Below are 17,537 nucleotides of genomic sequence, written 5' to 3' on the forward strand. Positions count from 1 at the left end.
GACTAAGTTGAAATAACATTTTTCGAAGATAGAGACTGGACTGTTTCTTTTAATAGAGCATGACTTCTTAAAGCATAAGAAGAAATAAAAATAAATATGATATAAAGTTACAGAAATCACAAATGAAAAAAAAGGCAAAACAAATTCTTTAAATAATTTTCTAAAACTCAGTAATGGTTACATAATCCCCTCTATTTAATCATGATTACTATATGAGATGGAATGTATTGAGTATAAAATCTAGGCTATTGAATATAAAAGAATCATTAATGAAAAAATTCAGTGACTTTCCGAAATAGATATTACAATGTCATTCTATTTATGGTTTCTGAATTATTATAACAATATGAAATGTAAAAAATGAAAACAAGTCTTGAATATAGATCTGATCATTTCTATTTCTTTTTTTTTTCTTGGATAATTTCAGGATTATTCTCATTATTGACGAATCATCTACATTTCCTGCAAATATGTAACATGTGTGGGTACGAGTCGTACAAGGGAATTAATTTTTTCATAATTTATTTCTAAATCTGGTTTCAGGTATATTACTGACAAGCATTCCCAAAATTTCTGAGAATATTGAGATATTATGATACTATTGCCCTTATTACAAATGTAATATACTGTATAACTGGCGAAACAAAAAAAAAATCTACATTAAATCATATTTTTAATCAGTTGTTCGCCAAACCTTTAACTGGTGCTCCACTGGGCACTAGGCTTACATGACTGAGGGCTATGAAGTGGGAAGTAGGAGATGATGAATGGAGAAGTATTGAATCAAAATATTAGCTCACGACAGAGACAACAGGCGAAATCTAACCGAGGCCCCTGGGTATCTAATAGGTGTAGGAGATGATGATGATGATGATAATGATGATTAACTTTATCATTTATCATGATGAATGCATGGTTTAACCACTTTTCATCACCACGCTGGTCAGTGCAGAATGGTTATTGGGGGAGGGGGGGGGGGGCTTTATTCGGATTCCTCAGAGCAAACCAACATAGTATGGGCGTCCTGAATAGTAGAGGTTTGCTGATCATGGTGATACACAAACCCTTTCACGTTAAGGTATCCCCACTCAGAAAGGGAATGTTATTATTATTATTATTATTATTATTATGATTATTATTATTATTATTATTATTATTATTACTACTACAAGCTAAGCTACAACCCAAGTTGGAAAAGCAGGATGATATAAGCCCAATGGCTCCAACATGGAAAAATAGCCAGTTGAGGAAATGAAATAAAAAAATGAATAAAATATATGAAAAGTAATGAACAATTAAAATAAAATAATTTAAGAACAATAACAGCATTAAAACAGAGATTTAACATATAAACTCTAAAAGGACTTATGTCAGTCTATTAAACATAAAACTATTCGCCGGAAATTTGAACTTTTGAAGTTCTATCAATTCAACAACCCATTTAAGAAGATCATTCCACATTATTACCCATTAAATAGTTTTGTTTTGACCCTTACTGGTTGTCTCTCTGTATTTTCATTGAACATTATATTACTCTTACTCATATTCATTTTCTGTCCTACATTTTGGTTGTAGGTATTACTAAGAACATTAATGTCACATTTGTACGACTATACTGTGCCAATTACATATTATTATTATTATTATTATTATTATTATTATTATTATTATTATTATTACTACAACCAAGCTACAACCCTAGTTGGAAAAGCAGGATGCTATAAGCCCAAGGCTACAATAGGGAAAAATACCCCAGTGAGGAAAGAAAACAAGGAAATAAATAAATGATGAGAACAAATTAACAATAAATCATTCTAAAAACAGTAACAACGTCAAAAATAGATATATCATATATAAACTATTAACAACGTCAAAAACAGATATGTCATATATAAACTAAAAAAAAGACTCATGTCAGCCTGGTCAACATGAAAAAATTTGAATAATCTGTCTCAATTGCATCGTCTACTCACTTAATTTCCGTTGAATGCCTCTCAATTCATAAAGGGCCAGATAAAATCATAATTAACCCTTCTAATCTCATCCAAAATGCATTGGAAACCTTAAAACATTTAACCAAAAATTGAGGAAGTAGTGAGAGGATATTTTATTTTTTTCATTAATCAATGGAAGAAATCCACCCATTGAAATTGACCCTATTATATTTCATTCACATATATATCTCCCATCAAGTTCTTCAGTAAGATTATATTCTAGTTTATAAAAGCAAAAAAAAAAAAAAAAAAAAAAAAAAAAAAACTATTAACGCATGAAATATCAACTAAAAGAGTTAATGAGAAATTACCGAAATATATTCACCACTGCATCGTTATTAATCTGATAATATTTTGCCTATTAATTCCTACAATATGGAAAATCATTGCTATAATATTTGAAAGAACCACATGGAAAGATTTTGGGAATATGTGACACCACAAAGAAAAAAAAAACATTCATATGTATATATCGAATTCAAACAAATATAAAAGGAATGTCAAATTCATCTTAAGAAAAGATTATGAATACACCCGTTTTCTACCACAAAAATCTGAATATAAATAGTAATATCGTCATTATCACTTGTGGTAATAAATGTTCTAATTTCTTATCTTTTTATAGGTAAAAAATATCTTTAATATATATATATATATATATATATATACATATATATATATATATATATATATGTATATATATATATTATATATATATATAAAACCTCCATTTGATAATTACATCAAATTTAAAGGTTTACAGGCCGCTCATGAATGGCAGAGGTAAAGGGACAGTGACATTGCCCTAGCAAGCGAGACAATGTCCTAGAGACTGACCATATGATCATTGATCAGACCCCCCTCGCCACCCAAGATAAGACCAAGAAGGGCCAGGCTGTGGCTGCTGATAACTCAGCAGATAGACCTACAAGTTCCCCCAAAAGCGCCCATCCTTAGGGCATAGGGAGGGTTAGGTTGTAGGCACTAAAGAATCTAAACGAGTTTCAAGTGGGACTCGAACCTACTCTGGCGATCACCCAGGCAGGAACGTTAAGAAGTAAAAATATGTGAATTGCAATGTCTTTGGCAAGATACTTAGCGCCATTGTTGTCGGTTATAGTTATATTAATACAAAAATAGGTAGAATTAAATATAAAAAGGGTAAATTTGAAGGTTTATGGGCAAGGGACAGTGACATTGCCCTATCAAGCAGGACAATGCCCTAGAGACTGACTATATATACGTATCATCAGCGTCCAACCCCCATCTCCACCCAAGTAGGACCAAGGAGGGCCAGGTAGTGGCCGCTGATGACTATGCAGATAGACCTATAGGCTTCCCCAAACTCCCCATCCTCAGCTCACAAAGCTGGTGAGATTGCAGCAACCGAAGGAACTCACGAGTTAGAGCGGTACTCGAACCCTAGTCCTGGCAATAACCAGGCAAGGACGCTACTACATTTAGCATAGAGATAAATTGAGTAAAAAAAGAAATAAAATAGCCCGCTGAAATTATCCTACATTTCTTAGTTTTTAATGTTAATATTGAAGATTTAATTGTTATCTCAATTCACTAATTCGAATACTTTTACCGTTACTTAACGATACATTGGTATTATTATGATTTTGGAACATATCACAACACACCCGCGCTCATGTATTTATTCATATATATAATATATATATATATGTGTGTGTGCGTGTGCATGTATATGTATATAAATATATATATATATATATATAAATATATATATAAATTGATTTCATATTTTGTCTATACATAACCTACGTCTTTTCCGGTCTTTATATCATAGCCCACCAGTCTTTTATAAATATAGATAATTCATTAGATCAGAAATCGGGTACTGTTTAAACTCCAAGAATATAAAATAATGAAAATTATAAGTTACTCTCTTCGCCTCTTTTAAAAATTTCGTATTAAAAGTAAAAGAAAAAACGGTAAAAACAGTAAAAACATTGTAAACAAGAGCAATTAGAGATTTCAAACCTTTGCCAGTGAATATTGCTATCATTTTATTAAAGTCTACTGACCTAATTCTTCATATGAGGACAGTGGATGAATCTTCTGTAACACCTACGGAAACTGCAACCCCATTTTCATTTACTGACAGTAGATGACAAAAAAATGAGAATACCAATCCAGAACCCGGATCTACAGTAAAATCCGGATCCGGATCCGGATCATCTCCAAAAATTTAATGGAGTCGTCCATTGACCCAAGATCTATCTGTGGTTAAGATTTCGTTATAATCTTCCTAGTAGTTTTGGCTCAATCCTGTCCAAAAACAGACACACACAAATAAATAAACCAACTATTATATAACCTCTTTGACGGAGATAAAAATCCGTGGTAAAATGCGATGAGAGTATATCATTTTAATTCGATTACAACAGTAACTGAAAAATAAGGCAAAATAATTTCCTATGCAGATTTCCTGGTTGATAATTAATCATGATCAATAATCGAATCACCTTGAACATGATGAACCTGAATACTGGAGTCACAAACTTCGAAATAAAATAGATATATTTTTTTACCTTTTAAAGTAACAATAAACATCCACTTTTATTGGGATTTCAGACTCATATTTCTTTCTTTCTCTTTATGTTCGTATATTTTAGAATTGTTTATGCCTTTAAATCTTGAAAGTCATGTATAAAAAAGGCATTTACCTATCAAGTAACTTAAAAACTGAAAAATTTGGTCGTTATTCACATATTTAATGAATAACTATAATCTTTATTTAGGAAAATGATCATCGCCTTTATTTCTCAATAAGAACATGACATATTAAATGACCATTTAAGCACCACATTTGGCTAATTGCATATCCGCTCCACCCACGTAGACCACTTAAGAGTTGGTTCCTCACAAGTAGCTTATTATTTTTCTGACATATTGTTCTAGAATTATCTTTATATAGGTTAGTACTTTCATCATGCCATATATAATATATAATATATCTTTCAATAAACCGATCTTCATCAAGAAGTAGGACGAAACTAGTCAGGGCTCACTCTATATTTCCATTTTAACTGTCGATCTTTTGCATCTGAGCATTACATCCTAGTGAGTTTTATCCCTACATCAGGCAGTGTTTATTGACAAACGGTTTTAACGATCGCATACCATAGCAATCATCAACTACAGTTACTGCCGGTAGGCCTAACCTTTGACTTAAAATTCCAACTACAGGGTAGCAGTTTACGCAGGTATTAGCAGTGGGACTAGTCTTTTGCAAAAATGAAGGACTATAAGGCAGTAGCTGTCCTTTTAGTCGTTTTCTATGGCATGCAGAACATAAGGTGCTAGTATATATATTATATATATATATGTATATATATTATATATGTATATATATATATATATACATATATATATACACATGTATATATATATATATATATATGTATGTATGTATATATATATATATATATACATTTATGCATATATATATACACACATATATGTATGTATATATATATATATATATATAAATATATATATATATATATATATAAATTATATATATATATATATATGTGTGTGTGTGTTTGTGTGTATGTATATATATATATATATATATACACAAACATATATATATATATATATATACATATATATATAGGGGCATACAGTTACTAGGAGAAAGTAATGGATATCAAATGATACTTGGGATACTATAAAAAGGAGACAAAGACAGAAACTGATTGTTGAAAGTTTTCGAGGAAGTAATTTATTCAATGAAATGGGTAAAATATGTTGAAGGCATTAATACAATATGCAACACATGATTCTTTTAACTGATTTTTAATACTAATGGTTTCGAAAAGTTACCATCGATTAAAATGTCTTATGTAATCATTTAAAACAAAGATTATCATAACTGCTGTGTTTTGGATCACTGCTCTTCTTGACAATTTCAGAAAATGGGAAATATTCTATGAATTTGATGTTTTCATTCATGTTGCTTTTCCCATGATGGTTTAAGCAAGTCACATTTCAAATTGCTTGGATGATTTTTTTCATAATTTATGTCAAAGTGTAACATTACAATGTTAAATTACTGCATTAAACACGAGAAATCATTCTTTTTGTATATTCAAACTTGTGAATTTTTCAAAATACATCCTTCTTGTTCACTGAATATTAATGTATTGTTAAATGTGTCTGTGCATTGAATCATCTTTTAAATAAGTCTGCATTTAAAATTTATTGAGAAAATCTTTAGTTTTCATGCCACAAAGCATTTAAGCCCGTAGAATGTGTGGATAAATACAGATTTCAGACAGAGGAATATTGAAACTCGCAATATCTTACACCCATCTTAGAATAATGAATATCTTAGCAATTACAAGCCACTAACTCAAACTGACCTCTGTCTAATTGGTTTAACGAAGGGAGATGAGGGGATTAACGTTTATGTAGTAGAGATGCATTAATTCCGATTCAAGTACAAACACTTGAAATTGAAAGGAATATATATAGACTCGACTGGTGAAATCTAACCGAGGCCATTTGCGTTAATAGGAGGGGGAGATGATGATGAATATATACAGACTTTTAAAAAAAATTATAGGTTTTTCAGATAAAACATAAATTTCTATTTATCAGATATTTTCACCTCATAATTTGTTTACATGTTATCCATTATATCTAATATATTTTTTATATATAAGTTTCTTCTCGATGTTAATCAGGCCAGCCCTGTAGAGTGAAGTTTGACTAACTGGGCTGGTTAATCGCTTTCAATACTAATAAACAACGATTTTTTTATATATATATATTCTAGCAATATATTTTAATTTCTTTCAAGGTGTGTTACTTACGAGGTAGAGCGAAATCGACATAAAAATCCAATTCTAGCTTGATTTTTAAAAGTTTGAAAGTCCATGTTTTAGTACTACTGCATACCACCAGTAAACTACTATAGCCATGGAGTCTTTTTTTTTTTCACTAACTGTTACTTCCATAAACACGTTTGGCCTTAACTGCACTAATCATTACACATTTTGCTCCACTAAACTGTCAACATTGTCTATGCTCTACATTCAACAAATCTTCAAAATACTCTCTCCATTAACCCACGGATGCATCTACGTCTGGCAGCTTCTCTATATTCGTATTTCTCGAGGGTTTTTGAGGTCCATATATAAAGTAAACTCACTCTCTCCACCTTGTCTTCTGTTTAAAGGACTTTTTTTTTTCTTCCTAAAATTCACATTCAGCATATCCATCCGTTCCTCTTTCTACCTAGTATTTTCTATCCACTTCATTTTAGCACTCCATCTATCTTCTTCTATGCTTATGCTTTGCTATTCTTTTGATGAGGAACCAAACTTTCAGTAACTTTTATTTTCCTTTACCCAATCATTTGTTTCTTGTCGTCTATCTTCTTTTTTATATCTTGGTGGGGAAAGTAAATCTCGGGAGTGGATTGTTATTTACCACTACCGGAACATAAACAAGCCGGGAAAATTGCAAACCTCATCTACCAATGGTCCAAATAAACCCACTCTTGTATTGTCCTCATCTAGTTCTGGGAAAGAAAACTATTACGTTTACTACTTGAGTTGATACCCACAAATGACCATAAAAGTTTTCACTGAACCATAGAATAAGTAATTTACACATATTCTCAGTTTTAATTGTTAGGATAATACTAATCCAAATTTGAACAGGATTCATTAGAGCAAAAATAATTAAATGTACAACCATAAATTTGGCATCAGTCGTGTAACTGATAACACTAGAAAAACAATTCAGGAAGTTAATATTTCAACAAGCAAAATAGAATTTAATTTGATCAGTTTATTATTGTCTATTACATTACAAAAAACAGTATAGTAAGTTAAAAAACATAAGTATTCGGCTATCTATGCCAATCATCATTGAGCAATTTACATTTCTGGGCATTGCCCCCACAAACAATATGAATTTGATTTATATAAAAAAAAAACATCAATACATATAAGATGCAATTCGGGTTTTATGAATTAAAGACCCTTGATATAATCTAAGAGACAACACGATGCCATATAGAGTCCAAATAATTGCTATGGAATATGCCAAAACGAGAGTACAATTAATAACACATCTAATAGTCTGCAGCTGGGAAATTCATGCTAATTGCTTTGAGCAGCCAACGTACATCAAGTTAATTATGGATATAATTGATGTCATGTAAATTAATGCTCGAATTTAATTAATCAGCGGAAGGAATTCCTGTATAATGTATGATGAAATATCAAATTTGTACTTGAATGTGACACCAAAAATAAAAAATAAAAATAAAAATGGAAATAAATGAAAAATACTCCTAAAATTGAAGAAAAAACCGCTAAAAAAAGCACAGAAATAAAAATTATATAAATAAAAAAATACCTATAAACTGGAAGAAAAAAAATATTGGCATGCATTTGGAATGGTAAATGTACACAGAAGACAACTTATAAATCTAGTATTACTCAACTTGTATTTAAAAATTAATGTATTTCCCATACAAATATGCACAAATTTATCATCATCATCTCCTGAGCCCATTGACTCAAAGGGCCTCGGTTAGATTTCGCCAGTCGTCTCTATCTTGAGCTTTTAAATCAATGCTTCACCGATCATCATCTCCTACTTCACGTTTCATAGTTCTTAGGCATGTAGGCCTGAGTCTTACAACTCTTTCCATAGTCCTCAGCCATGTAGGCCTGGGTTTATGATAAAACATTCAAAAGCAAAGGAGTCTCCATGGAAATATTTACAATACCCTCTCAAAACAAGATATATATATATATATATATATATGTATATACATATATATGTATATATATACATATATATATATATATATATATACATATATATATATATATATATATGTATGTATATATATACATATATATATATATATATATATATGTATATGTATATATATATATATATATATATACATATACATATATATATATATATATATATACATATATATATGTATATATATATATATATATATTTTTTGGGCTCAAGCCATGTCGTCCTGATGGAAGTTCCTATAGGGTAGCTTCCTAGGGTATATTACAACTATGGCGATATTCCCAGAGAATTTACCTTAAGGTACCAGAATTCTAACTCCTGGAGCGAGTATCCCTCGTGAAAGGGATATCGCGACATATCAGAGGACGTATTCTAGACATGTCACATGGCAATCTACATCCTGGAGAGAGATTTCGTCTCGTAGGAGGTGATTGGCGAGATACGAATTCGGGAAAGAAAAAGGGGAGCCGCTCCCAAGGCTTCCCTATCCCCCGATTCGTATGCGTGCCTGGCGCCAATCCTGGCGCCATCTGTATTCCTTTTTGCGTAGCTTAACAACTCGGTGTTTTTGCCTGTTTTTCTCGCAAATCTTGGATTTATTCGACTTTTCATGGCTTCTCCGTCTTCGTCGGCCTCTGATAAGTTGAGTATAGTGTCTTTTATGTATAAATGTAGGCTCTTGGTAAAATTTTGAGTGATTAATAGGATTAATCTTTGATACAAGAGCCGTAGCCTACCAGAGGCGTCTTGGACGCTGTCGCTCGCTAGGTATAAATTAGTTAGTCAGAGCGACATTCCTGGTGGTTTTGCTTTAATAAATTTTAGCTATTTAGCATTACATAGGATTTCCTTTCGTGCTTAGTATTATTTGGCGAAGTATTCGCCATTCTGGCCTACGCTAGGCCATGTAGCCTAGTCGTTTGGTCCTAGTACTTCATGCATGATTATGGTTTTTCCGAGTGTAATTAAAATTTTATTGAAGCTTTAGGCTATATTTTATACATTTTAGACTGTGTGGAATATTTCCAAGATAGTATACGAGTGAGTTTCGGTGAATTAGGTAATCGATTCTCTTGGTGCCTAGGCTAGTTGCTTATGGAACCTTAGTATACTTTATCATACTCCCCGGTTGCTTTCTTTTCTTCGGAGAAGGTATGCAATCCCTTTCCCTCTGTTTAAGCCTTGGGCTTATCCCTAAGTGGTTTTTTCCGAATTTATTTTCGATAAAACTATACTAGGGTGTTACTGTACCTTCCTGTTCCTGTAGTTATGGTTCAAGAGGGACAGAACAACAGAGTTTTTAGTCTGAGTCTGTGTTGTCTGGCTTGGGGCTGAGTCCCCCTCGCTGACCTAACACATTCAAAGGGAGCTTAGCTCCCTTAGGTCACTACCGAAGGTTTCTGTGGATATGATTCCTTCTTTTGTGATCTACCAGACTAGTCCTTGTTGCTGTTCTCGGGGGAGGATAAGTTCTTCCCTTGGGAGTAGCAACGCCTTCCTTGCTTTGGTGCTCTGGAAGCTGGCAAGTATTGCTGGCCTTTCACTTTAGATCTCCCTTAGGCTAAGATAAGTTTCTTGGCTGCGGGTGATCTGTCACTAAAGCAAGGTTGGCAGGACCCTCTTGTCCCTTCCCCCTCTTTCTTCGTAATGGCCGAGCCATTACTGTACTGTACGTCGTTCTACATCTGGACCTAGTATAGGTTAGGATGTCGAATTGACTCAGCCCCTTGCCGGCCGGCAGAGCTGCTGGCCGGCAAGGGTCTTATGTTTTCGAGTGCTGCCCGGACCTCTCTTGGTCCCTCATCCATGCCTGCCGGCAGAGCCGGACGGCATTGGTCAAGGAAGCCTGAATTAGTTTCTCCCCTTCCTTATATGCACTCTTTCGGTTGCCGGGCTTGGAGGTTGTGTACACTCTTATCCCGGCATCCATTCTATTTTTCTTTTTCTTCTAGTGCTGTACTTGTCCCGGCTGCCGGCCTATGAGGTCGGCAGCCGGGCAGGTGTAGTCCTCTGGTTCTTTTGCTGCCAGCTGGCATCGGTCTTGTACCTTTGCCGGCCGGCTTATGTCAGCCCTTGTCTGCCGGTCACCAAGAGTGTGGCCGGCAGCTGGGTACTACCTTGTGTAGTTGCTGGCCGGCAGCCATTGCCGGCCAACACTGGCTGTTACCGGCCGGCAGTTGCTGCCGACCGGCACAGGCATTTGAACCAGAGTGCTGCCGCCCTATAGCTGTTAAGTAGTATACTTTAAAGCTAGTTGTGGTGTGTGCCGGCCGGCAAAGGCAGGCCGGCACACATCCCCCTATACTGTACTAGTATTCTTCAGTATAACATATACAGTAAGAAGAAAACTATGGTAAGGGTTTTGGTACAGCACTGTGTCTTCTAACACTATTGTTTTTTCTTGCACATCCCTTTGCTGTTGCCCTACAGATAGGAAGCTGAGTTCTTCCCTGTCTATTATCCAGGATTTTAAAATCATTGCTTAGGTGTGAGCTCCACCTGTTTCCTCTGGAAACCTTGCATTGGTTACTCTAGAAGAGATAAACCATTTTGATCTTATTATCTGGAAGGCTGCAACAATGGGTTGTGAGGGAAACACAAGTGTGTGTCTTTCCTTTCTGAATTGTTATGCTATACTATGCATATCCAGTGATACATAGTTCACTTGATACTCATGGAAATTTCTTCTCTTTACAGAAGGACACTCCGAAGTGGGGAAGTGCTTTCTGCAATGTCAGCAGCAAGAACCTCTGCGGACATGAGTTTTGTAGGAGACACGCAGCATACGCTGTCTCCAAGGATGATCTCCGGTATTGGGACCCTCAGGTATGTACTGTGTGCACTAACCTGATTACTGAGACATTTAAATAGCTAGGAAGAAGCTTCGTTCCTGGGTAAGGGGCTTCCAAAAGAAACACTTCTGGCCCTTATCTTCCAAGTGAGAAGATGAGGGCGTATCCTTTCCCTAAGGCATCAGCTGATGCAGTGATTCCCCAGCCTCAAGAGGAGATCCCCTAAGTTCAGATCCAGGTGGATGCTGAAGTCGCGGTCGCGATGCAAGACATCCAGCTAGAACACAGGATGTCTGATGTGGACGGGTGTCAGGAGGAAGACCTCCTGGCAGAAGCCCAGGATGAAGTTCAAGCCCCTCTATATCGGCTGGTCTCCCAGTAGAGCTGGGACAGGCCCTCTCTTCTATTGTTGGAATGATCCAACAAATGCAGAAGGAGAATCAGGAGAAGGCGGCTGCAATGGAACTGCGAATGCAGTGCCTTGCAGAATCACATGGGCCCCAGAAAAAGCTCAATGTGAAAGACCTTCCCTTGTGCTCAGATGCTAACCCATGGAGGTATGCTGAGCACATGCCGATGACGACTGGAAAGATCGTCATCTCGGATAAGCTGGGCTCAGTTCCCCTGGAGGGTGGAATTCTGGCCCAGCAAGGCATCATATCTGGACTGTTATGTCCGGCTGAGGAAGGAACCAGCTTCAAAGGAGGAGACAGAGCCGAAGGAGGTCATAGTGATGGACCATGCTAAGGCTCAAGCTCTACTTTCATCCTCGATGAAAGAGAGGGGCTTCTCTAACTCAAAGGTAGCCGCATTGAATAGGAAGCTCCCTTCCTTTGTGTCCTCGCCTACTAGAGCCTTCCCCCTTTTACAGAAAGGGTTTCTGGCTGTACTAAAAGCAATCGAGGCCAGCAAGTCTTGCCCCTCCCTAGAGGAGTGTAAACCCTTGTCGCTGGCCCTGCCTATGGACCACAAAGACTGGAAGGACGTCCATCTTACGTTCTCAGTGGGAAAGTTGGAGGCTGATATTGCCGGACGTCAGTTCGGCAAGGACCTCCCTAAGCTGTCTGACTTTCTTTTGCGAAGTGAGTTCGATACAAAAGAAAGAATGTCTGCCTCAATGTCTCTTCAGACTATTCTCGAGACGATGGCAAGTGACCCCAAGGTCCATGAAATGTTCATGGTAGTGGCCAAGCCTCATCTGGCCACAGTGACGAAGGACCTTTATGGCTTCGTCAAGGCAAGGAGAGCTTGTAGGGAGTTCGTGTTTACCTCGGCTACGGTGAGGCACGAGCCAAAGAAACTAATCTCCTCCAACATTTGGGGAAAAGACCTTTTCCCTACCGACTTGGTCAAAGAAGTTGTTGATAAGGCAGCCTTGGAGAATAGAAACCTTCTCCAGAAGTGGGGCCTGGCTATCAAAAGAAAGTCTTCCCCGGATGAGGGTCCTCAACCAAAGAGGAAGACTATGAGTACTAGGCTACCGTCTCGGCCAGCCAAGCCTCTTAGACAGCAACAGCAACTGCAATTGCCATTGCCCCCAGTGCCCCAGATCGTGGCACAAACCCCGACCACCTTTCAGTGGGTACCCCAGGCCGTGTCGACACAGTCCACGGCATTCACCCCAGCGTTCGAAGGGCAGTCTACTTCCTTTCGAGCAAAGCCTAGAGGAGCAGCCAGAGGCTCGTCTAGACGCCCCTCAAGGGGAAGGGGATTCAGGGGTGGTCGTGGTCAGGAAGGCAAGACCTCAGGACGGCAGTCCAAGTGAGGTGATACCGGTAGGAGGGAGACTTCTGAAATTTCGGGATCGGTGGACCTTCGATCCCTGGGCCCACAGCCTACTCAAGAATGGACTGGGCGGGAGCTGGTACAGCACTCCACCCCCGTGCCTTCGGTTTTTCCAACACTCCACCCCCGTTATGGAGGAGTACGTTCAAGAACTGTTGGAGAAAAAAGGTGATCCGAAGGGTGAAGCCCATCATTTTCTAAGGGAGGCTGTTTTGTGTTCCCAAGAAAGACTCGGAAAAGCTCAGAGTCATTCTGGACTTGTCGCCACTCAACAAGTTCATAGTGAATTGCAAATTCAAAATGCTAACACTGCAACACATAAGGACCTTACTGCCCAAGAGGGCATATTCCGTCTCTATAGACTTGTTAGACGCCTATTGGCACATTCCAATTAGCCATCGACTCTCCCCCTACCTAGGTTCAGGCTACAACGAAGACTATACGCCTTCGGAGCCATGCCATTCGGGCTAAACATAGCCCCAAGGATTTTTACGAAGCTTGCGAGCGTAGCTCTCAAACAATTACGCCTAAAGGGAATTCAGGTAGTAGCCTACCTGGACGACTGGTTGGTGTGGGCAGCATCCGAGACAGAATGCTTGCAAGCTTCCAGTCAAGTGATCCAGTTCCTAGAGTACCTAGGCTTCAAGGTCAACAGAAAAAGTCTCGACTTTCTCCATCTCAAAAGTTCCAGTGGCTGGGAATCCACTGGGACCTTTTGTCACACCGTTTCTCCACCCCGGCGAAGAAAAGGAAGGAGATAGCGGGTTCTGTCAAGAGACTTCTAGATTCCGAAAGGATATCAAGACACGAGCAGGAGAGAGTACTGCGCTCTGTCCAGTTTGCTTCGGTGACAGACCCAGTGCTAAGAGCACAGCTAAAGGATGCAATCGGAGTTTGGAGAAGTTATGCATCAAACGCGTGAAGAGATCTGAGAAGACCAGCCGCTTCGGCTAAGTACTCTTCTCAGGCCTTGGTCCCAAGCCAGACATCTAAAGAAGTCGGTTCTTCTTCAGCCACCTCCCCCGTCGGTGACGATTCACTCAGACGCCTCGAAGGAGGGATGGGGAGGTCACTCTCATCGGAAAAAAGTCCAGGGGACTTGGTCCAGGCTATTCAAGACCTTTCACATAAAACTTTCTAGAAGCTAGGGCAGTGCTCCTTACCTTAAAGAAAGTCTCCCCGCGTCACTCGATCCACATAAGGTGGTGATAGACAGCGAGGTAGTTGTGAGATACTTGAATCGACAAGGATCGAGGTCACCACCTCTCAACCAGGTGATGTTGGCCGTCTTCCGATTGGCGGAAAAGAAGAAGTGGTACCTGTCGGCAGTTCACCTTCAAGGAGTCCGCAATGTGACAGCGGACGCTCTATCCAGGTTCACACCGATAGAGTCGGAATGGTCCTTAGACGCAAGATCATTCTCCTTCATTCTGAATCAGTCCCAGAACTGCAGATAGACCTCTTTGCGACGAAAGACAACAAGAAGTTGCCCCTGTACGTGCCCCGTACGAGGACCCCTTAGCGGAAGCAGTGGACGCGATGTCCCTCGACTGGAACAGATGGTCCAAGATTTATCTGTTCCCTCCTCACAACCTTCTGTTGAGGGTCCTCAACAAACTGAGATCCTTCAAAGGGTAGCGACAATAGTGGCCCACAAGTGGCCGAACAGCGTGTGGTTCCTCCTGGCATTGGAACTGTAGCTGAAGTTTGTACCACTACCAGATCCATTTCTGACCCAGCGAGTCCAGAAGTCAACTGTCTGCACTTCATTACAGAAAACCCGGACCCTGCAGCTCATGATTTTCTCTCCCTAGCGGTGAGAAAGCGTTTCGGGATTTCGAAAGCTAGTATAGACTTCCTTGAGGAATATAAGTGCAAATCTACTAGAAGGCAATATGAGTCATCTTGGAGAAAATGGGTGGCCTTTTGTCAAGGTGAAGATTCCGCAGGAGATCTTGACAGACTTCTGCTTATCTTTCTTCTCCACCTCCATGGTCAAGGGTTGGCATCGAACACGATTTCAGCGTGTAAGTCTGCTTTGACAAGACCCATTCTATATGCCTTCCAGGTCGACCTAGGTAACGAGATCTTTAATAAAGTCCCGAAAGCCTGTGCTAGGCTCAAACCTTCAGCACCTCCAAAGCCCATTTCATGGTCTTTACACAAGTTCTTCATTTCGCTTCTCTGTTGAGCAATGAAGAGTGTGCGTTAAAGGATTTGACACAAAAAGTTATTTTCCTATTTTGCACTCGCGTCCGGGGCCAGGGTTAGTGAGATTGTAGCCTCTCGAGAGAGGCAGGTCGTGTTCAGTTCCTGGATGGGGAGAACTGAACCTGTTTCCGGATCCTACGTTTCTCGCCAAGAATGAGTTACCCACCAACAGGTGGGGTCCCTGGAGAATCTTCCCTCTGAAAGAAGATGCATCTCTATGTCCAGTAGAATGCCTAAAGGTCTATCTTCATAGAACTTCAGACTTCAAGGGTGGTCAACCATTCAGGGGAGAAACATCAGGCTCAAATTTATCTCTGAATCAACTCAGAGCGAAAATCACATATTTTATTCGCAGAGCGGATCCTGACAATACACCCGCAGGTCACGATCCGAGGAAAGTTGCCTCATTCTTAAATTTCTTTAATTGTATGGATTTTGAACATCTCCGTTCATACACTGGCTGGAAGTCTTCCAGAGTGTTCTTTCGCCACTATGCGAAGCAAGTAGAGGAACTAAAAGAGATCTGTGGTAGCAGTGGGTCGCGGTGTTAACCCTACTGTTTAACTCTGCAAGGAACAGTGGTCTTAATTGGGACGATTAATTCCAGGGTGAGTGTGTAGTTACATACTGTACTACAAACTAAGTGAGGGCACTGTGTTGCCCATCCAGACTGTTCCATTTCCGAAGGTGAACCTAGCATAAGTGCAGACATGTGTGCCGAGCGTTTCTAACGCTAATGTCATTGATTTGTAATACAGGCTTTTATGACTTTGATACCTCGGTATCTTAAAAGTGGCATCTAATGTTTTTTCTTTCAGACAAACAAGCTCTGTTTACTATCATACTTATGCTTAAAGTTTTGGGTTATCCTCTTCTTATGTATATATATATATATAATTGTGGTTAACCTGTCTATTTATAGCCTGTCAATAATCTGGTTCTTGAGAACCTTGCGTCTCCTTCACCTGTGTCAATTTATTGGTATAATTGAGCATTCATTCTATGTACCTTATCTGGGATAATTCTAATAGAATTGTTCCTTTATGCAAGCTATGTTGCATTGGTTTTCCTCCTATGCGGATATAAAACCTTTGTCCAATACAAGTATTGTGCGGAGAACTGGTCGATATTTCATATTGACGCAGTGGTTCTTTACAAACTATGCTTTACTTAATATAGGGGGAGACCACTATATTAGCTTGCCTGGTATTCATACATAGATATATGTACTCTTCGAGACTTTTCCAGAGTCTAGTAGGACTCTTCCCTGTAGGGGGCAGGAAGCTCTAACATAGTTTATAGTTAGTTGAAAAGATGTATAACGGTAACATCTTAGGTCTCTAGGTCTAGTCGACCGGGAAAAAATTACCTCCGGGGAGTACGGCACGTTCTGAGAATCCACAGATACAGTAATGCTCTGGTACACTTCCATCAGGACGACATGGCTTGAGCCCAAAAAACGGATTTTGAGCGAAGCGAAAAATCTATTTTTGGGTGAGATGGCCATGTCGTCCTGATGGACCCGCCCTTGCCTTTCTAAGAAAGGACTGTAGGACCCCTCCCTACATACAGTATCTGTAGCACCTCGTGTACGCTACAAGGAATACAGATGGCGCCAGGATTGGCGCCAGGCACGCATACAAATCGGGGGATAGGGAAGCCTTGGGAGCGGCTCCCCTTTTTCTTTCCCGAATTCGTATCTCGCCAATCACCTCCTACGAGACGAAATCTCTGTCCAGGATGTAGATTGCCATGTGACGTGTCTAGAATACGTCCTCTGATATGTCGCGATATCCCTTTCACGAGGGATACTCGCTCCAGGAGTTAGAATTCTAGTACCTTAAGGTAAATTCTCTGGGAATATCGCCGTAGTTGTAATATACCCTAGGAAGCTACCCTATAGGAACTTCCATCAGGACGACATGGC

Source organism: Palaemon carinicauda, chromosome 7 (genome assembly GCF_036898095.1).
Source record: "Palaemon carinicauda isolate YSFRI2023 chromosome 7, ASM3689809v2, whole genome shotgun sequence".
NCBI lineage: Eukaryota > Metazoa > Arthropoda > Malacostraca > Decapoda > Palaemonidae > Palaemon > Palaemon carinicauda.